This window comes from Bubalus kerabau, chromosome 3 (assembly GCF_029407905.1).
Source record: "Bubalus kerabau isolate K-KA32 ecotype Philippines breed swamp buffalo chromosome 3, PCC_UOA_SB_1v2, whole genome shotgun sequence".
In the NCBI taxonomy this organism is placed as follows: Eukaryota; Metazoa; Chordata; class Mammalia; order Artiodactyla; family Bovidae; genus Bubalus; species Bubalus kerabau.
Window position 1 is genome coordinate 46,972,924 of NC_073626.1, and position 18,433 is coordinate 46,991,356.

An 18,433-nucleotide genomic window follows, 5' to 3' on the forward strand; every position below is an offset into this window, starting at 1 on the left:
CCAGAGAGGCCAAGCGCAAGACGGAATGGGGAGGCGTGTGGTGGTAGCAAGGGGTCGGGCCCATGATCAGCGTGCTCTATCTACAGGCACTCAAGCTTACGTATTTTTAAATGTAATCCCAGCTAAACATATTTCCCTATTGGATCCAACTCCTCTAACCATTTCATTTGATGCTGATCAATATCAATCCCAAACTGTTTTTCTTCAAGGCCTTAAAAGTTGTATTTGTATGAAAAGATATTCTTGGAGTTCCAAGATACAGTTTAAAGGCCCAAGTATTAGAGTCAATTTCAAGGGGGGAAAATAGCATTTGGAATTTATTAAACTTTCCTTTGTTTGGTTTAGAATATTTGAAAGCATGGTTCAGTTACTGGGCTTGCCTAGATATTCCATCACAGACGACTGATGGAGAGAAGCATAAAAAGCTTTCCAGCTTAGCAAAATCCTTGTAGGTCCTCAAACTTTACTTTTTAGCCACGCACTTTATAAAGTTCACATCTGCCACCTGGGCCCAGGGCTTTTTACAGATTACTCTTGTGTTTCAGGTAAATAAGGCCCATGACTATTCAAAATTTCCTATATATCAGCTTTTGACTTCTCTTTTCTTACCCGCATAGAAAGGCATGTTCCTTTACTGGATGACAATGAGAGTGTTATAGGCAAAAATCTTGAGTTGACTGTAATATGTATTAAAAAACAAATTTCATATTATTATTACTTATATGATTAACAATATAATAATTATACTATATGATTAATATTATTAATAATAGACCTTATTGTGTATTATATTATAATATTATAACTATATCATTATTTTATATCATATTGAGTTATAACTTTATTTCCATGCAATTTAAAATTGATCCTTACATGGATCTGAAAGATCCGGACCCAGTGTTAAAAAAAGAGAAAAGTAAAAGCCATCATGGAAAGAAGGAATAAAATGAAACAGAAGCATCAGTAACCACAATACCTGTGGCAGCTCACACTGGAGATCAATAATGCTTTCTTCATGAAAGCAGGCTGCTCGCCACTTACCCAATGGGCAAATCTAATCCATGTGAGCACTTCTTTGTATGCAGTAAAGATTTAAGGTTTTTGCATTTGTTTTGTGTTATACAAAATCAAAACAGCTCTAAATCTTCAAAGAATTTTGCAATGAAGCCAATAACTAAAAATTTAAATATGTGAGAAAAAAGACTCTATTTTTTTTTTTGAAAATGATTACTTGGAGAACATAGTTAAATGCATGGTACTGAGACCTTAGAATATTCTATTTTTTTTAAACTTTACTTTCAAAAATTTTATTATCTTCCTCTTCAGAACCAAAAATATAAGCACAGACACATTTGTAAAATCCTTAAAATGGCATATTGTTGACTTTTACTTTTGTTTTTGTACAGAACCTTCAGAATATTGAATCAAAACAAGAGATCCTTCACGAACCCAAATACCTGGCAGACTCATGATTCATTAAGAGTCGCGGATCATTAACAATCACTTTTGTAAAGCAAGTCAACAGAATATCCTTTCCATCATCAAAGAAAATGTTAGGGTGGATTTAATGATCCTGGATCATCAAATATGTTCATGTAGGTATAATACTTGGTATGATGTTACGTTTGTTTTTCTTAAGAAAATATTCAAGTATAAATTTACAGTCATATCTATTGTGACACTAGTATAGAATTAAAGAATTATCCTTGAAGCCAAAAATTGTTATTCTAAATTACAGTTGGCATGATTTGTTTAACAGTAAATTTGAGTCCATATAAGAGTAATTGGTTGTGTATCATAATGTAACACTTTATAGTTACAGGTTTTTTTCTGATCAATTTTATAAATGCCTATTAACTTGCCAAAAGGAAAAATGCTAACAAAAAATTCCATATATTTGTTATTTGTATATTCATTTCCAAATCATCAACCAAATCATTAGCATTGACTTTAAGTTTCTAAGTATGCTTGATTGGATGATTTGTTGAAAAATCAGAAGTTATATTTTTGGATTTTTTAATTTGAATATTTTTGAACTTTTTAACTTGATGTCTTTGTGTCATGTTCAAAAAGATATAAAGCAACGACACTCATTGAAAAAAATCAATGTGCATTTCAATGATATATTTCATTTGTAAATTTAATTTTTTCTATGCTAATTTTTACTGAGCTTCTGCAATATAAAGTAACATGATAATTGTTACTTTCTGTAGTGTTACTATATTGCTATTTTAGGCCTGACTTGACATCTGAATATAATTATGAACAGAAAATTGTGGAAAAGATGTTTGTTAAGTTTTTGATACATATATGCTATTCAACTGTCTACAATCACATTGTTACTCATTGCTAAGAAAAAACATGAGCTTGTTTTATCTGTAGTGACACAGAGGTTCAAATATTCAAGAACAGGGACATATATTTAGTGATATATTTACAATTAAAAGTCAAACATTTTCTACCTGCTTGGTAGCATATCTATTGCTGTTCACTATGCTTCAGGTCAAATTGTCTGCTTGCTGCTGCTGCTGCTAAGTCGCTTCAGTCGTGTCCAACTCTGTGCGATCCCATAGATGGAAGCCCGCCAGGCTGCCCTGTCCCTGCGATTCTCCAGGCAAGAACTCTGGAGTGGGTTGCCATTTCCTTCTCCAATGCATGAAAGTGAAAAGTGAAAGTGAAGTCGCTCAGTCATGTCCGACTCTGTGTGACCCCATGGACTGTAGCCTACCAGGCTCCTCTGTCCATGGGATTTTCCAGGCAAGAGTACTGGAGTGGGGTGCCATTGCCTTCTCCAATGCATGAAAGTGAAAAGTGAAAGTGAAGTCGCTCAGTCATGTCCGACTCTGTGTGACCCCATGGACTGTAGCCTACCAGGCTCCTCTGTCCATGGGATTTTCCAGGCAAGAGTACTGGAGTGGGGTGCCATTGCCTTCTCCGTCAAATTGTCTACATTCAATTAAATCTGAAATTAACATTTGGCCGTGTTTAGCTGGCTTTTAGCTAGAAAAGCCAGCCTTTATCTTTTCAAACGGGGAAGAATAATATTCAGTGAGTCACAAAACTCCTTCAAAGAGCTCTCCATATTCCAGAGGCTGTTCACTCTCTTAGTTACATAAGAGAAGGTAAATAGTACTTTGCATCTCCCAGTCACTGCCATTTAATGCAGGCTTGCCAAAGCCTGAGAAACAGACTGTTCTCTAGAAAACAGAGGGAAGAAATCAAGTTGTTTTTAGAAATATGTTTGTGTTGAATAGAGAAGAGTGGGGGATAGAGTGTGAAATAATAACTGAAGGTTAAAAAGATTAAGCAATTTCTTGTAGTCTCACAGTGGTCAACAAAAAAATTAGTAATTGAACACCGATAGAGCAGATTTCAGAATCTTTCATCTTAAATCCTAAACTAAACTGCCAGTCTCTCATCCCAGCTGTCATTATGCCATTTTTGCACATAAACAACCAGGAAATAGCTGTTTCAAATAATCTTCTCTGAAGTACTGCATTTATCAATTTATATTACTTGTCTAGTAATTAGATGCTTTTACCTGTAATAAATCCCATGGACAGAAGAGCCTGGCAGGCTGTAGCAGAAGAATCTGACATGACTGGAGTGACTTAGCACACACACACACCTGTAATAAAATGCCTTAAGCAATAAGGAATACACAACATTTCCTATATCAACAGTTTCAAAATAGAACATCTTAAGCATCAGTTGATTTCACCATTTAGTGACAACTTCTGGGATTCAAATTTTTCTTTTCCACTATTTTCATAGTCATTGAATGACTGGCACAAATCAAGCTTCATAAGAAGATATGGACATCAGTTCAGTTCAGTCTCTCAGTAGTGTCCCACTCTGCAATCCCATGGACTGCAGCACACCAAGCCTCCCTGTCCATCACCAACTCCCTGAGTTTACTCAAACTCATGTCCATTGAGTTGGTGATGCCATCTAACCATCTTATCCTCTGTTGTCCCCTTCTCCTCCCACCTTCAATCTCTCCCAACATCAGGGTCTTTTCAAATGAGTCACTTCTTCCCATCAGGTGACCAAAGTATTGGAGTTTCAGCTTCAGCATCAGTCATTCCAATGAATATTCAGGATTGATTTCCTTTACGATTAACTGGTTTGATCTCCTTGCAGTCCAAGGGACTCTCAAGAGTCTTCTCCAACAACACAGTTCAAAAGCATCAGTTCTTTCATGCTCAACTTTCTTTATAGTCCAACTCTCACATCCATACATGACTAGTGGAAAAAAATCATAGCTTTGACTAAATGGACCTTTGTTGGCAAAGCAATGTCTCTGCTTTTTAATATGCTGTCTAGGTTGGTCATAGCTTTTCTTCCAAGGAGCAAACATCTTTTAATTTCATAGCTGCAGTCACCATATGCAGTGATTTGGGAGCCAAAAAAAAAATTAAAATCTCTCAGTGTTTCCATTGTTTCCCCATCTATTTGCCATGTAGTGATAGGACCAGATGCCATGATCTTAGTTTTCTGATGGTTGAGTTTTAAGTCAACCTTTTCACTATCTCCTTTGACTTTCATCACAAGGCTCTTTAGTTCTTCTTTACTTTCTGCCAAGGGTGGTGTCATCTGTATATCTAAAGTTATTAATATTTCTCTCAGCAATCTTGATTCCAGCTTGTACTTCATCTAGCCTGGTATTTTGCATTGTGTACTCTGCATATGAGTTAAATAAGCAAGGTGACGATACACAGCCTTGTCTTACTCCTTTCCCGATTTGGAACCAGTCTGTTCTTCCATGTCCAGTTGTAACTGTTGCTTCTTGATCTGCATACAGGTTTCTCAGGAGGCAGGTCAGGTATCTGGTATTCCCATCTCTTTAAGAATATTACACAGTTTATTGTGATCCACACAGCCAAAGGCTTTGGTGTAGTCAATAGAGCAGAAGTAGATGTTTTTCTGCAACTCTCTTGCTTTTTTGATGATCCCATGGATGTTGGCAATTTGATCTCTGGTTCCTCTGCCTTTTCTAAATCCATCTTGAACATCTGGAATTTCACGATTCACATACTGTTGAGGCCTGGCTTGGAGAATTTTGAGCATTACTCTACTAGAGTGTGAAATGAGTGCTATTGTGTGGTAGTTTGAACATTCTTTGGCATTTACTTTCTTTGGGACTGGAATGAAAACTGACTTTTTCCAGTCCTGTGGCCACTGCTGAGTTTTCCAAATTTGCTGGCATATTGAATGTGGCACTTTCACAGCATCATCTTTTAGGATTTGAAATAGCTCAACTGGAATTCCATCACCTCCACTAGCTTTGTTCCTATGGTGCACTTGACTTCACAGTCTCGGATATCTGACTCTAGGTGAGCTATCACGCTATCATGGTTATGTGGGTCATGAAGATCTTTTTTGTATAGTTCTGTGTATTCTTGCCACCTCTTCTTAATATCTTCTGCTTCTATTAGATCCATACCATTTCTGCCCTTTATTGTTGCCAGCTTTGCATGACATGTTTCCTTGGTATCTCTAATTTTCTTGAAGAGATCTCTATTTTTTCCCTCTATTTCTTTGTGTTGATCACTGGGGAAGGCTTTCTTATATCTCCTTGCTATTCTTTGGAACTCTGTGTTCAAATGGGTATATCTTTCCTTTTTACTGTTACCTTTCACTTCTCTTATTTTCATAGTTGTTTGCAAGGCCTTCTCAGACAACCATTTTGCCTTTTTGCATTTCTTTTTCTTGTAGATGGTCTTGATCACTGCTTCTTGTACAATTTCACAAACCTCTGTCCATAGTTCTTTAGGCACTGTTTATCAGATCTAATTCCTTGAATCTATTTGTCACTTCTACTGTATAATCATAAGAGATTTGATTTAGGTCATATCTGAATGGTGTAGTGGTTTTCCCTTCTTTCTTCAATTTAATCCTGAATTTGGCAAAAAAAGAGTTCATTGTCTGAGCCACAGTCAGCTCCCGGTCTTGTTTTTGCTGACTGTATAGAGCTTCTCCATCTTTGGCTGCAAAGAATGTAATCAGTATGATTTTGGTGTTGACCATCTGGTGATGTCCATGTGTAGAGTCATCTCTTGTGTTGTTGGAAGAGGGTGTTTATTATGACCAGCGTGTTCTCTTGGAAAAACTCTGTTAGTCTTTGATGTGCTTCATTTTGTACTCCAAGGCCAAATTTGCCTTTTACTCCAGGTATCTCTTGACTTCCTACTTTTGCATTCCAGTCCCCTAAATGAAAAGGACATCTTTTCTTGGGTGTTAGTTCTAGAAGGTCTTGTAAGTCTTCATAGAACTATTCAACTTCAGCCTCTTCAGCATTACTGGTCGGGGCATAGACTTGGATTACTGTGATATTGAATGGTTTGCCTCGGAAACAAACAGAGATCATTTTGTCATTTTTGAGATTGCACCCAAGTACTGCATTTTGGACTCTTTTGTTGACTATGATGGCTACTCCATTTCTTCTAAGGGATTCTTGCCTACAGTAGTAGATATAATGGTCATCTGAGTTAAATTCACCCATTCCAGTCCATTTTAGTTCACTGACTCCTAATATGTTGATGTTCACTCTTGCCATCTCCTGTTTGACCACTTCCAATTTGCCTTGATTCATGGACCTAACATTCCAGGTTCCTATGCAATATTGCTCTTTACAGCATCAGACTTTACTTCCATCACTGGTCACATCCACCACTGGGCGTTGTTTTTCCTTTGGCTCTATCTCTTCATTCTTTCTGGAGTTATTTCTCCACTGATCTCCAGCAGCATATTGGGCACCTACTGACCTGGGGAGTTCATCTTTCATTGTGATATCTTTTTGCCTTCTCACACTGTTCATGGGGTTCTCAAGGCAAGAATACTGAGGTGGTTTGCCATTCCCTTCTCCAGTGGGCCACGTTGTGTCAGAATTCTCCACCATGACCCATCTGTCTTGGGTAGCCCTACTTGTCATGGCTCATAGTTTTATTGAGTTAGACAAGGCTGTGGTCTATGTGATCAGATTGGTTAGTTTTCTGTGATTGTGGTTTTCGTTCTGTCTGCCCACTGATGGATAAGCATAAGAGTCTTATGGAAGCTTCCTGATGGGAGAGACTGATTGAGGGGGAAACCTATATGGACATACAGGAATTTAAATTGCCAGAATTGACTTAGTCTAATAAGAACTGACCCCAAATCATCTGAGGAAAGGATGAATTCCCATGTAAAATCAGAGTTATATTTAGCAAGGATGAAGAGGATAGGCAGCTTGGGTAGGAAGCTAACAGTTTCATTTTTATTTGTTTTTAATTGGAAGATAATTGCTTTGCAATGTTGTGTTGGGTCTGCCATATAACAATGGGGATCAGCCACAAGTACACTTATATCCCCTCCCTTGTGAACCTCCAACTACCTTCTTTGTAAATAAATGATGCCTGTCAAGACATCAAAAAAATAAACTGTATCAGTCTAGGCTTAAATTCTATATTTTACGAGGCTCTTTGGAACTAAAGAGCACAAACTTAAAATAGTGTTTCTCAGTGTGTCGAAGGGTTCAAGTACTATCAATTCAGAATTTTTTTTCTATTTATTAATGGACACATTTCATATGATAGAAAACGATATTGGCTTTTTTGTGTAGGCAAGAACTTTTCATCTCCAGTAAAACTTTTTCCAGAAATGTAGAGATCATCCATTCACTGGCAGAGGAAATTTTTGAAGGCTGTGCTTCTGAAAATGAAGAATCCAATGAGTGATGAGGGAAACATGACCACCTGTGTTTCTCCTGGGAGGTGCTCATCAGAGGACTCATCTATGTATTGGGAACTTCTGCTTCAACAGCACTAGACTGGTTAAATAAATGTCTCCCAGATTCTAATATCATGTTCCCAAATATTAATAAAATAAAATATCAGAGGTCCCTGATGCCAAACACGTGCACCATCGGGACAGAAGGATCATGCTTAAAAGGTAAAGGTGAGATACAACCTATGAAGAAAATGCTGGGAAACAAAATTTCCAGAAAGAGGAAATTCAAAAAGAGTAGATTTCTGTTAGGAACAAGCTTCAGAGATACCTATCCTTTTCAGATCATGTCATCAAAATTAGTGTGCAAATAATAAGCATTAGACTAAAACAGTAGAATTTAAAGATATGTAATAGGAAAACAGAATTTGTTAATGCCCGTAATATCTCAATAGTAGAGATCTTCCTCTATTTGAAGATCAGTTTTGAGGGATGTGGAAGAGCAAAATGGTTGATGGACACATAAAGGTTTCTTTAGCATTTCCATGTTTGTTCTGAACATTGATAGAATGTGGAGGGGGTACAGAAGAGGGGAGTGAGAATAAGGAGTGAGCAGAGCTCAGCACTGTAGGCAGAAATATTGAAATGCACAGGATAGTTCATTGTAAGAATTATAAGGTATATTCCACCCATGATGGTAGTTCTTATTTAAAGCAAACAACTAGATAATAAAGAAAAGGAAATATCATTTTACACATTCATCTGCTTGTCTTACAAATACTGTAAATTTCCTTCATCACAGTTATTAATCCTTGTCCATCTTTTCTTCCTCCTCTCCTGCTGTCTTTTTCCCTCTAATTTTTAAAGTTTTATAAAGTCTAGGAACAAGTTTAGGAAGGAGAAATCAGCCGTAGAATACCGTGAAAGGGCTAAGAAATAGGCACTGCCCATAAAAACACTTAGATCCATTCTTTTAGTCATTTATGCACTTCAAATGAAATAACTTACAAAGTAAAATAAATGCATTGCTTGTCTCATAAGGTGATATCCCCTCACACCTGTTAGAATGGCCATCATCAAAAAGACAAGAAATGAGTGTTGGGGAGGATATGGAAAAATGGGAATCGTTGTGTACCATTGGTGGGAATACAAATTGAGCCACTATGGAAAACAGTGGTTCCTCAAAAAAAAAAAAAAAAAAATAGAACTATCATATGACCCAGGAATTCCACTTCTGAGTGTATACCCAAAGGATATGAAACCAGCATCTTGAAAATATATCTGTACCCCCATGTTGATTACAGCATTACCCATAGTAGCCAAGACATGGAAGCAGGCCTAGTGCCCATCTATGGATGGTGGACAAAGAAGATACACACATGCAGGAATATTATTAAGCCATAAGAAAAGGAGAATCGTGTCATTTGCAACAACATGGATGGAACTTGAGGTCATTCTGCTAACTGAAACATCAGACAAACAAAAACTCTGTATGTTCTCACAGTTATGTGGAATCTGAAAAACAGCTGAACTCACTGAAACAGAGAATAGAGTGGTAGTTTCCAGGGGCTAGAGTCTGGAGGAAATGAAGAGATGCTGGTCAAAGGGACACAGTTCTAGTTATGAGATTAATATATTCTGGGCACATAGTTAACATTATATTTTATACTTGGAACTTCATAGGAGAGTAGATGAAAAGAAATGTTCATTATCTGAGGTAACAAAAGTGCTAACTAACCATGGTGTAGCAACCATTTCTCAGTATATAATTGTATCGAATCATAATAATCATCAAACCTCTTAAATTTACCCAATGTTTTATGTCATTTATACCTCAATAAAGCTAGGGGAAAGTAATTAATCTTGATTTCCAATCATATCCAAACATAGATTCTACATGTTTGAATCTTTGAATCATTCAGTATGAAAGAAGGGAAAGTAGAGAGAACTACTGGCAAATAATTCATATTTTGATGTAAATATTCAGAAAATTAGTAAGAATATCTGGAAATTGGTTATGGGTCTACCGAATCTATGGACTAAGCATTAAGCTGTGAGAGCATCATTAGTGCGGGTGTCTGATATAATGTATGTAATTCATGTTTACACAGGCAGCACTTGGAGAAGTTGGCTTTTGCCACTTGCATATCAGCTTATCCATCTTCCTTGAGTGACAGGGAGGCAAATATATACAAAGAATAAAAAATTTTTAAATAATATTTTAGGGGTGGGAGAAAACAAATAGTCCCCTTTATCTGTAAGGATACTATTGTATAAGAGAACATTTTCATCTTCTGTTGCCCTGAGTATGTTGCTTGGGGATATTCTTTATTATTAAGACTCTAAATTCATGATAGTGGCAGCTCTAATCTTTTAATTGGTAACTGACTTCACATAGGAGCATATGAAACAGTTCTGAGTAACGTAATCTAAACAACTTACAAAACGGTAAAGGATCCAAGCATTATATTGTTGCCTTACCACATATATGTAACACGTATGTAAAGTGAAAGTCGCTCAGTCATGTCCGACTCTTTGCCACCCCTTGGAATTCTCCAGGCCAGAATACTGGAGGGGGTAGCTGTTCCCATCTCCAGAGGAATTTCCTAACCCAGGGATCGAACCCAGGTCTATCCTCATTGCAGGCAGATTCGTTACCAGCTGAGCCACAAAGGAAGCCCAAGAATACTGGAGTGGGGTGAGTAGCCTATCCCTTCTCTGGCAGATCTCCCCAACCCAGGAATTGAACCAGGGTCTCCTGCATTGCAGGCAAATTCTTTACCAACTGAGCTATTAGGGAAGCCCTGATACACACTTGATACATACCTGATACATATCAGTTCAGTCGCTCAGTCATGTCCAACTCTTTGCAACCCCATGAACTGCAGTATGCCAGGCCTCCCTGTCCATCACCAACTCCCAGAGTTTACCCAAACCCATGTCCATTGAGTCAGTGATGCCATCCAACCATCTCATCCTCTGTCATCCCCTTCTCCTCCTGCCCTCAATCTTTCCCAGCATCAGGGTCTTTGCAAATGAGTCAGTTATTCACATCAGGTGGCCAAAGTATTGGAGTTTCAGCTTCAGCATCAGTCCTTCCAATGAACACCCACAACTGATCTCCTTCAGAATGGACTGGTTGGATCTCCTTGCAGTCCAAGGGACTCTCAAGAATCTTCTCCAACATCACAGTTCAAAAGCATCAATTCTTTGGCACTCAGCTTTCTTTATAGTCCAACTCTCACATCCATACATGACTACTGGAAAAACCATAGCCTTGACTAGATGGACCTTTGTTGACAAAGTAATGTCTCTTCTTTTTAATATGCTGACTAGGTTGGTCATAAGTTTCCTTCCAAGGAGTAAACATCTTTTAATACATATCAGGGCTTCCCTAATATCAGGAAACATGTATGTAAAAGTAATGGATATTTATATTTGTCTGGTCTGCTTTCAGAAGCTTTCAGAAGCTTCTGTTCCCTCCCAGGATGGGAAACATCTTTCCAAGAAAGAAACCAAAATACTTATTCAGATGAACTTGGTCCTCTTGGAAAACAAATCAATATTTTAACTTTGAATTCCCAATTGGAGGACATCTCACCTGTCTCTCTCCTCTTCCTTCCCAGGAGGGTAAATTTATGAATGGAGAGCACTCTGAGGCATGTTAAGTGCTGCCTTCTGTGCTTTCTCTGGTCTCCGCTGTGAGGCGCTGTTCTGTCTGGTCTCTGGTACTTTGCGGAGTCTGCAAGGATGACCGGTCCACACTGCTACTTCGGGCACCTTGGTTCCTTGTCAAGGCTTCCAGTTTTAGAGGCTCCCATATATGGTGGTTTTCTTCCTCTAAAGCTGGGCCTCGTCTCGCTCCCTAGAGAGGATCTCCACACCCCAGCCTTCCTCTGGAGAGCCAAAGGGCTAGCCACTCTCTCTGCACACGGCTGTATTATGTGCTATTTTGTTGAAGGGAACATCAAATCCTTCTTCAGTCATAGCTCCCGTCCCGCTGGAGTTACAGTGCCATAACATTTTGGTAATATGATTAATGCACAGCTTTGTTGACAGGAAAGAAGTGAGGCCTCTTATACTGGGATTTCCCCCAGACTTATATGGGTGTAAGCACTGTTCCTCATTTTTGTCCTGGTCCCAAACCCCCAGGGAGATCCATTATAGATGCTGTGGCGTGGTGACTGAGCGGGGGGAGGGGAGTGGTCAAGAAGCAGACAGGACAAGATGCCAAAACTGAAACTCCTGTCTCTACCTTTTTCTTCCCTCCATCTCTCCAAGGTCACCGTCTAAAGTGGACTTTTCTCCCCTCATAGCCTCCATTTCTTTTCCACTATAACTTTTAATGCAGCTTTATGACTCAGATCTGCCAGAATTAGATCATGATAACACAAGGACATTTGTAACATTTAGAAAACACTACTCTCTTCACAAACTCTGGCTTTCAATGTCATTATTCCTTAAAGTGCTTGAAAAGGCTAGACTTTAAGCTCCAGCTGAACAATGACTCCTTTGTTCTAAGGCTCTACCCAGTCTTTTACAGGAGTAATGGATACTTGTTGCTTGGCTTTGGAGCTGTAGAGAACCACGATTCAAGGAAAATGAAAAAAAAAAAAAAAAGTGATGACTTAAGATATTCCACTATGTTCCTGTTACAGATATACAATGGTTCAACTAAAAACCAGAATTATTAGAGAGGAAACCAGGACAAGGGAAATGGGAGGAAAAGAAATGAGGTGATGAGAAGAAATGAGAAGAGAAAAGAAAAAAAAAAGGCAACAACAAATGCCAGCGGATTTGACAGATTGGCCTTGTTTCCCTCTGGTCCCAGTTTTCTGAATTATCTCCCCTTTTGCAGGCAGAAGACCAGAGAGTGCATGGTAAGCGAGAGAACCCTGGATATAAAACTACCCGAGAGACAATGTTTGCAGACCGATTCAGATTAGGGCTTTGGAGGTTGTAGCTGCTTCACTATAATTTTATAGGTCATTATAGTTATCTTCGTCAGAAGTCCATCAGAGAAGACCCCAACAGTTTCCCCACACTGGATTTAATTTGTTGGTCAAATGTAATCCTTTTTGTTAAAATCCGTGAAGCATATTTGAGATTTCTGACTAGAAATGACTAGAAATCATTTGATTCCACTGAGGAACTGATGTATGTTTATTTAACGGACACTGAAACCAGTATCTAAATATATTTGTCTTTTTGATACAGCTGCTAGAAAGTCAGAGTTTCCTTTGCACCTAACGATTAGAAAGTTTCCCTCTGTACAGACTCCTATTATATTTTTATTTTCTAGGGTACATTTGAATTTGCCTCGTTATCTATCTTATTTGTAATACTACTCCATGTGATAAGTGTCACAAACAGGATAGGCTGGGTTATCCTGTAGTAACAAGCAATCGGGATATGTCAGTGGATTATAATGACAAAGGTTTATTTCTTGCTCACACTAAAAGCTCATTACTATGAGCTGTCAAGAAGCTCTGAATTTGTTCTGTTGACTTCACAGAGAGATTTAGGCTGACACAGCCACTTTTCTCTGAACTATTACCAGAGGTAAATTAGAGATTATGACAAAGTACATGTTGGATCTTAAACCTCCATCTAGGATGCGTGTGCATGCATGCTTAGTTATGTCCGACTCTCGTGCGACCCTTATGGACTGTAGCCGGCCAGGCTCCTCTGTCCATGGGATTCTTCAGGCTAGAGTTCTGGAGTGGGTTGCCATGCCCCCTTCCAGGGGATCTTCCCAACCCAGACATTGAACCCGGGTCTCCTACATTGCAAGCATCTTCTTTACCACTGAGCCACAGCCCATAAAAAACCTATACGGAGCTAATTGATCAATATTATCACCCTGATGTTAAGAAAATCCAATTTAATGGTAACACAGTTTCCTCCAACCTTGTTTGGGGAACCAACAGTGAATTGGTCAAAGTAGTTGCAGATGAGCTAACAGTCTTCTGTCATTGGTAGCTAATTAGCCTGCAGCCTGGGAGCACTTTTCAATAGGTGTTCAGAAAACCAATAAAATGAGGGGTCAACTGGGATAGCTGAAAAAGGTCCAGATTCTCAAAATATAAAAATTATGTACCTGAAGATAAGTTATATGTGTGAAAGCCAAAGGGAGAATCAAGGTGAAACCTGTTCATTATCTTTGTATTTTCTGAGATGTCATCTTTCATATATGAAATAAAACCTAGCACTGTGATAATTAGATTAAATCATGGGCCTCCTAATGAACAAAGAACTAACTACTGTGCTTTCCCACCTTAAAACCCTTCTTGGTTTGTTGAATGGGTAGCCTTATGGTTTTCTGGAAGCCATTTCTTTTTGCATACAAAATTATGCTTGCTTTCCCATTTAACTCTCCACTATGATTTCTTCTTTAAAAAATTTTTTATTTTATATTGGACTACAGCCGATTAACAATGTTGTGATATTTTCAGATAGATAGCAAAGGACTCAATCATACATATACATTTACCCATTCTCCTCCAAACTCGTCTCCCATCCAGGCTGCCACATAACTTTGAGCAGAGTTCCCTGTGCTATTAAGTAAAAAGTGCTAGTTGCTCAGTTGTGTCCAACTCTTTGCGAACCCATCGACTGTAGCACACCAGGCACCTCTCTTCTTGGAGTTCTGCAGGCAAGAATACTAGAATGGGTTCACATTCCCTTCTCCAGGGGATCTTCCCAACCCAGGGATCAAACCCTGGTCTCCTTCAGTGCAGGCACCTTCTTTACCATCGGAGCCACCAGGGAAGCCCATGCTATACAGTAGGAGCTTGTTGATCATCCATCTTAAATACAGCAGTGTGTACATGTCCATCGCAGACTCTAACTATCCCTTGCCCCCTGGTAATAACCATAAATTCATTCTCTAAGTATGTGATTCTGTTTTGTAAATAAGTTCATTTGTATCCACTGTGATTTCTTATGACCTCTTGAGAGTATATGAAGGCATTATTAATTCAAGAAATATTGAGACTATTTTACACCAGTTCTTGCAGTGGACTTGGATGTGACAGCCAAGGGCTGAAAGTCAAGTGGGGTGATTTAGACTAAATAATAATGAACATCAGTCACGGCAGCATTAAAACATTTTGGCAGCATATCTCTTTACATAGTATCCTCAATTCAACAGGAAAACAACGTGCAGATGTATTCACTTCAACTTTACTATCAACTGACTGGTTGTATCTCCCCAGGAGGCATATGCTGGAACCCTAACCTCCAATGTGGTGGTATTTCGGGGAGAGCCTTTGGGAGGTAATATGGGTCACGAGAGTAGACTCCTTATGTGTGGTTGCTGCTGCTAAGTCACTTCAGTCGTGTCTGACTCTGTGCGACCCCATAGACGGCAGCCCACCAGGCTCCCCCGTCCCTGGGATTCTCCAGGCAAGAACCCTGGAGTGGGTTGCCATTTCCTTCTCCAATGCATGAAAGTGAAAAGTGAAACTGAAGTCGCTCAGTCATACCCGACTCTTAGCGACCCCATGGACTGCAGCCCACCAGGGTCCTCCATCCATGGGATTTTCCAGGCAAGAGTATTGGAGTGGGGTGCCATTGCCTTCTCCTATGTGTGCTTAGTATCCTTATAAAAGAGACCCGAGGGATCCCTAGCTAGGACTTTGGTGTTGGAGAAGACTCTTGAGAGTCCCTTGGACTGCAAGGAGATCAAACCAGTCCATCCTAAAGGATATCAACCATGAATATTCCTTGGAAGGACTGATGCTGAAGCTGAAGCTCCAATACTCTGGCCACCTGATGTGAAGAGCTGATTCACTGGAAAAGACTCTGATGCTGGGGAAGATTGAGGGCAAGAGGAGAAGGGGACAGAGGATTATGGTTAGATGACATCACTGACTCAATGGACATGAATTTGAACAGATTCAGGGAGATGGTGAAGGACAGGGAAGCCTGGCGTGATGCAGTTCATGCAGTTCTCAGACAGTCGGACACAACTTGGCCACTGAACAATGGGAGGACAGGCAAGAAGCCTGGGGGTTCTCACCAGAGTCCAAATGCACCAGCGCTCACATCTAACATTTTCAGCTTCCAGACCTGTGAGAAATAAATTTCTGTTCCTTATACAACACTTAGTCTATGGTACTTTGTTATCAGCTTCCCAAACTAAGATCTATTATAATTAAGTCATAGTATGTAATAGAATGTAGGCATTTGGAGTCTTGATGATATCTATTCATGCCCAGGCAATTATATAGGGGGGATTTGGAAATATTTTTATCAGAATTAAAAACCTATATCTTGAATCTGACTGTTTCTGAAGGCTTAAAATTTAAACAAATTTCCTCATGAAATTTAAAAAGAATTATATTTAGTACTTAATAGATTACACATCAACATTCAAAAATGACTTCACATGTACTTACAAATAAACATTAATGTAGAAAAACATCTTCTGTTAAAATTTCTTCTACTTCTTATGAGAACTAAAATTGTGTTACTAATAGACTTCTTTTAAAGTCTCGGAAAATAAATAGGACTATAAATTTAAGTTTACTATAATAAAAAAAACCTTACCTTTTCTGGTTTCCAGAATATATGACCATACATTATGTCCATCCTTGAATATCTTGAAGCATACATACTATGAAGCTTAGCATAAAAGGAACAGGCACTCAAACAGGTGGATATCATAACTTTCATTTTCCTAATGTATACCAGAGTCTAAATTGAGCCTTGCCTTCATTTGTAACCCAGCCATTCAGTTTATGGTAAATTGACTTGATGGGAAGTTTATCTTAAGACTTATGTAATCTTCGCCCCTTGTGTATCACGATATTTGGGGGAATATATTTTCTGGGAATAACATATGGTGGAACAATCTTTCAGGTTACCTGTTGTGACCCTGAGTTTGCCTTATGGAGGAAAAATATGCTTCCAATTAAAATTGTCCTATGGGGATGCTATTCTTTATGAAATCAGAGTGAAGAATAGCTAAGGACTCTGGTCTGTGTCTGACAGCTGGTGCAAAGCACCTTGAATCAATAAAACTCTTATTAATTCCATTCTCAGCACTTGCTATTGGTTCACCTTGACATGATTCTACAAAGGACTGTAGATTTGAAAACCTCTAATACAGCTCATTGTCCAGAATACGACCAGTATCCCTGAAAAAGTCCTACATACTGACAAAAATAACATTATATAAATAAAGAACAATAGCAGTTTATGGACACTGTTTTAGGTGCTTTGAGGGTCACAGAGACATTTAAAGACACACTTCATTTCTATAAATGATGTTTCTAGAAAACAAGGCACAGAACTTTAACTTAAGGCTGTGTAAACCAGGGCTGATAGAAGTTCTTCTTCTCAAATACATAAATGCACTTTGCGTCAGATGATTCAACTGTTCATCTCCTAGGGTGAACCCTGCATAATGCTAAGTCTACTAAACATTCCTCAGAGTCAAGTAAATGCTAAATATAAGATGATTTTTTTCTTGCTCTTCTCCAAGCATAGTCTTTCAGATTCTTCTGTATTTAGTTCATCATCTAGTGCAAAGCAGGACAACAACAAAGTCGTGTTGAATTTTCACCATTTAGCCTTCATGCTGCTGCTGCTGCTGCTAAGTCACTTCAGTCATGTCCGACTCTTTGTGACCCTATGGACTAGCCCACCAGGCTGCTCTGTCCATGGGATTCTCCAGGCAGGAACACTGGCGTGGGCAGCCATTCCCTTCTCCAGGGGATCTTCGTTACCGAGGGACGGAACCTGCCTCTCATGTCTCCTGCCCTGGCAGCAGGTCCTTTACCACTGGTGCCACCTGGGAAGCCCCTCCAGATTGTTACTGTACCCTGTTTGTTTCCTGGGACAGATTTTACCCTTTTACCCCCTGATTCACAGAGACAGTATCCAGATCCAAAGAGACAACCATTTTTCTCTTGCATTAGTTACTTCAGCCCCTCGCGTCCAGGGGAAGATCAAGTGACAGGCAATAATGGGAGAGGAGTTGACCATTCACCTCCTTCTCACATTACAAGAATATCAAGGTAATTAAATTAAAAAAAATATGATTCTCATTCCAAATATTCCTTAACAGGCAGACAATAGGGAGGAGGAAAGATACCTCCTCTCTTTGTTTTTAATATATATATTTATTTAGACCTAAGGAATTGAGTATTGTTTGAGGAACCTTTATTGGAATAATGACATATTACAAGGTAAAATTAATTCCTATTAAGCAACTTAGTTCTTTATAAATCTCTGCCTTTTTTTTAATCAAATAAATATATAGATGTAAAGAGTGACTGCTATGTCTTATTACTGAGCACCTCTGTGTAGAAGAAGTTGGAGGCTCTAAACATAACTCCCAAGTATCTGCCCAACTGGGCTTCCCTGATAGCTCAGTTGGTAAAGAATCCACCTGCAATGAGGAGACACTGGTTCAGTTCCTGGGTCGGGAAGATCCGCTGGAGAAGGGATAGGCTACATACCACTGCGGTATTTTAGGGCTTCCCTTGTGGCTCAGCTGGTAAAGAATCCACCTGAAATGCAGAAGACCTGGGTTTGATCCCTGGGTTGGGAAGATCCCCTGAAGAAGGGAATGGTTACCTACTCCAGAATTCTGGCCTGGAGAATCCACAGTCCATGGGGTCGCAGAGAGTTGGACATGACTAAGCAACTTTCACTTTCACTTTCATCTGCCCAACTGAATTCCTACATATTATAATTTCACATAAAGGGTCTTTCTGAG